Here is a 4931-nt window from a genome sequence, read left to right on the forward strand (position 1 = left end):
ACAGAGAGAGGCACAGGGAGAGAGGGTACACAAGCAGGGGGAGAGGGAGAGGGAGAAGCGGACTTCCCGCGGAGCAGGGAGCCCGACGCGGGGCTCGATCCCAGGACCCCGGGATCATGACCTGAGCCGAAGGCAGATGCTTAATGACTGAGCCACCCAGGCCCCCCCCAAATTTTTTTAATTTTTTTATTGTTATGTTAATCCCCATACATTACATCATTAGTTTTAGATATAGTGTTCCATGATTCATTGTTTGTGCATAACACCCAGTGCTCCATGCAGAACGTGCCCTCCTCAATACCCATCACCAGGCTAACCCATCCTCCCACCCCCCTCCCCTCTAGAACCCTCAGTTTGTTTTTCAGAGTCCATCGTCTCTCATGGTTCGTCTGGCGCCCCACAAATTTTTGATTCAACTGATTCTTTGGTGTCACACCTGCTCTGCACCTGTCACCGCGTGGGCCCTGGGATCACACAGGTGAACGTGCCCTTGTCCCTGTGGTCAGCCAGGGGCATCTGCCATGCTCTCCCAGTCCTCTCCTGCTGCCCTTCAACCCCATCCGCTCCTCACAGAGCTGTTGGGGAAGCCTATGCACAACCAGAGAACGTCTGCCTGTGCCAAGGCTGCCAACTCCAGGTGCCCCCAAGTGTTCCGTCCTCGGGCTCCAGAGGGCTGTTGGGTCCCTGCCAGCATCCTCAAGTCCAGGCCCCACCGCACCCGCTCTGCCTGGTCCTGCGGCGGCCCTGCCTTCATTTCAGTGTCCCCACTGTCCTCTTACACAGCTCCATCAGGTTCTTTCCATCACCTCAGCTTTCATACCTACTTGAAGAGACCTGGTTGGAGAGACCGACCGTTTTGTTTCCTCGGACTTCCTTGTCCTTCTCTCTGACCCTTCCCTCTCCCCCTCAGTCCTTCTCCCCTTCTCCTTTTCCCCAGTTACAAATAAAAGCTTTTACTTCTACGACTGGCATCAGAACCACCGGGTCAGTCGGTCAGACTTTGCAGTGGGGAAAGGAGATTGTTTTTTCTAGCAACAGCTGGCTAAGTTGGGGCCACATATACCTGTGTTAAAAATGACTCAAGGGGTGCCTGGGTGGCTCAGACGTTAAGCGTCTGCCTTTGGCTCAGGTCATGATCCCCGGGTCCTGGGATCGAGCCCCGCATCGGGCTCCCTGCTCCGCGGGAAGCCTGCTTCTCCCTCTCCCGCTCCCCCTGCTGGCGTTCCCTCTCTCACTGTGTCTCTCTCTGTCCAATAAATAAATAAAACCTAAAATAAATAAATGAATAAAAATGACTCGAGGTGGGACAGTTTGCCACAGTCTCGCTGCTCAAAGTGTCGTCCCCAGACCAGCAGCACCGGGGTCCCGTGAGCATGTTGGAGATGCAGAACCACAGGCTTTTTAACAAGACTCTCCTGGGGCGCCTGGGTGGCTCAGTCGGTTAAGCGACTGCCTTCGGCTCAGGTCATGATCCTGGAGTCCCGGGATCGAGTCCCGCATCGGGCTCCCTCCTCAGCGGGGAGTCTGCTTCTCCCTCTGACCCTCCTCCCTCTCGTGCTCTCTGTCCCTCATTCTCTCTCTTGCAAATAAATAAAAAAAAACTTTAAAAAAAAAAAAAAAAAAAAAAAAGACTCTCCTGGAATGCATGAAGTGTTCTGCGACGGGACCTGATGGCTGAGGGAAAGAGATAGAGAGAAGCAGCAAACACAGTTTTCCGGACCTCCACTCTCACTACCAATATACCCAACCCAATTCCTCACCATTCTTCTCTCACCTTTACCTTCTAAGTCCCTGAGGAGAGTCTGCAAAGCAGTTTCTAGAATCTTCTGGCGGTGAGACAGAGAAAAGGAGGGTGCCCATAACACATGAGCTAAATGTTTCGTTTATCTTTTTAGGTTGTTAGTGACTGGGGAGCCTCCAAGAGCTGGGGAGGAGATAATAAAAAAGCACAGAAAAAACTCAGGGTCATTAATTAGACGCACTTGAACGTTCCCTGAGAGATGTGAACAAAGAAGCGTGGAGCTGTTCCACTGTATTTCTCTGACACGGGTGGGTGTTACTCCAAGCCTGAAAACCTTGGACGTAGGACTACCCCAGAGTTACAGATGATCGAGGCAATGCATGTGGGCCAGCGGAGTGCCTGCCCCCCAACCTCCCACCCCAAATGTGTTCAGGATCCTGGGGCTAAAATACAAGGGTTTGTGTGCTGGAGAGCAAGTTGCGTGTCCAGCTAGACTAGATCCGTAAAACTAGTTCGACTCAACCGAGGACGGGGCTTCAAAACTTGCCTGCCATTATTTAGCACCCACTGTGTGCCAGCTAACCCCCACATTTTCTTTTTGGTCTTTCAACAATCCCAAAGAGAAGGTGTTATTTATGGTATTTTACATCTGAAGAAACTAAGGCTGCCAAGGCCCACCTCTCAACTTCTTCAGGTTTCTTCCTCTTCTTCCTCCACCAGTATAAGGGGACCCTTACTCTTGGCTGGTGGTTTTACATTTGGTTATTGGTGGGTCCTTATTCCCATGTACACTGTGATAAAATGGATCAAACCGATCCCAGTTCAACAGATGAGAAAATTGAGCTTTAGAAGGAGCTTCCAGCTAACTAGACTTGGGGACAGACTCAGGTGTAGCGCTGGGCTGGATAGAAGAGAAAGGAGAGAAGAGAGAGGAGAGAGAAAGAGAAAGAAAGAGGAAGGAGGCGGGAGATAAGAAAGGAGACCTTGTCAGTTTGTCCCTACACCAACCACTAGAAAAAGGTGTAGCTCCTTCCGGGTTCAGCCTGGGAGCGAAAAACAGAAAATCCTGTTCAGTTTAAGAGTCACGTTTCCCGGCAGGTTTCCTATCCAAACGTCTCCTCCCAAAACGCACTACCGAAGAGGGGATCTACAGAACGCCGTGCAACGGGGTAGTTCAAAACCCCGGAAAAGGCTAAGCGAACACACTAGAGGAAAAAAACAAAAAAAAACCCCCAAAAGCCCGCTATAACACGCTAACACTGATATTGGCTACTGTATATTTAACCCCCGAGGGGGTGCACCGTTCCCGGAAGCACTGCAATACCAGGTCGATGCGCGGAGTGGACGGAGCAAGCTCCTAGACCATCTCCCAGCTCCAAAAATCCACTTAATATATTGTCCTCGGGTAGAGGACATATCAGATATTAAACTGATAAGAACAGATACTACACTTGATCTTAGCCAAAAGGCCGAGAAGCGATGCCCGACGCCCCGCCCTCGCCGCCACCGCCCCGTCGCCAGCCATATCGCACTCACGGTGAGCCAAGTCGCGCTCATCCCACCGCTCGCTTCCCTCGCTTCTCGGACAGTGCTATGGCAGTCACCGCCCTGGTGCAGAGCTTTTAGTTCTCTGCATTTTAAGATTGGTGCGTCTGTCGTTGCTACGTCTGTCTGTCTGTCTCTTTCTCTGTCTCTCGCTCTGTCTCTCTCTCTGTAACGCCATATCTAATTTGAATGGCCCGCCTTTTCCCCGCCCCGGGAGGCGTGGCCACAGCGGGCTGACCGTCAGGGCGGGGCATTGGATCCGGGATACGGGGGCTCGGTCTCAACTTGGGTACAGACGGAGAGAAAAGACAGGACCAGAGAGGGTTGGAGGTGACGGCAATAGGGGCCTGTGGAAGGGAGCTGTTGGCGGAGTTCGCCCTGAAGAAGAGTCGCGAGACGTAGTCACTAGAAACGCTTGGACTGTATCGTATTAAGTCGGTCCTACGCCGGCGGAAAGACGATTCTCGTACCTGCCAGTTGAGGGGCTCGTTCTGAGTTAGGGGAGCGGAAGGTCTGGAGGAGGGGCTTCCCGGAGCGGGGAGGGTAGCCTCCCTGCAAGGCGGAAGGCAGATCATAGAAAGTGCGGAGAGAGGAGGCGTGTCACATCGGGAGGCCGGGCTGGGCCGCTGGAGGGATTTTCTCAAACTCCAGTACCGGGGTCGGTCCGTGCTTCTGGGAGAATGAATCGTATCTCGGGCTTCGTACGTAAAGCTCCCTGCGCCTGGGACATCGTTTGCCTTCACGTCTTCCTCACTTGGCTGCTTATGCAGATATCTGGATTCCGCTTGGGTGTCACCTCCCCCTGGAAGCCTTCTTTACAGACCCTTCTATACCCTACCTCCGGTCTGATTAGCAGTCCTCATGCATTTCATCCCACCTGCTAATTCGTTTCAGGTACACCACTCACTACCTTTTCGGGCAATCCTTGATCTCCCCCGCTTGAAATCTGAGATCATTGAGGGAGGTGACCCTCATCAGTATTTATCTCTGTATCCCATCACTAGCTTAGTGCTTGGCAGGTAGTAGGTGGTCAGCAAACGTTTGTTGAGTGAAGAAGTGATCCCCAGGTCAGACTGAATCAGAGAGGCAATTAGGAGGCTACTGGCCTGGTCCAGGGGTGATGGGGCTGGAAGATCTGGTCAGGGGTGGTGGCACACGACAGAGGAGAGATGACTGTCAGGGATGCTCTGGGTATCAAGGCCAATCAATTCCTAAACCCCCTCCCCTGACGTTTCCTTGTGGCAAAGACTGCAGCTGGCTGCTCAGTCAGCATTTACCTTTCATATTCTCCTTCCTAGAGAACTTCAGTTTGTTTTTTTTTTTTAAGATTTTATTTATTTGCGAGAGAGAGAATGAGAGACGGAGAGCATGAGAGGGAGGAGGGTCAGAGGGAGAAGCAGACTCCCTGCTGAGCAGGGAGCCCGACGCGGGACTCGATCCCGGGACTCCAGGATCATGACTTGAGCCGAAGGCAGTCGCTTAACCAACTGAGCCACCCAGGCGCCCCTAGAGAACTTCAGTTTACTTGGGGTGGTTAATATTTCTTTCATTTGATCTCAGACAAACTAGAAGGTATCATGGATGTAAGACGGAAACCCAGTCAGTCACTTCACCCTGCAGGATGGAGAGCCTGTTCTCAGATGTT

At 52.3% G+C, this 4931-nt stretch overlaps 1 non-coding gene across 1 annotated transcript; it reads right to left on the bottom strand.

The window, feature by feature from the left end:
• Positions 1-3031: 3031 nt before the first annotated feature.
• LOC116627030 lies at positions 3032-3222 on the bottom strand. The gene has a single exon (XR_004298398.1). It is a non-coding gene; the product is annotated as a U2 spliceosomal RNA (small nuclear RNA).
• Between the last annotated feature and the right edge of the window lie 1709 nt (positions 3223-4931).

The sequence above is a fragment of the Phoca vitulina genome, unplaced genomic scaffold (assembly GCF_004348235.1).
Source record: "Phoca vitulina isolate PV1807 unplaced genomic scaffold, GSC_HSeal_1.0 scaffold92, whole genome shotgun sequence".
Taxonomy (NCBI): Eukaryota; Metazoa; Chordata; class Mammalia; order Carnivora; family Phocidae; genus Phoca; species Phoca vitulina.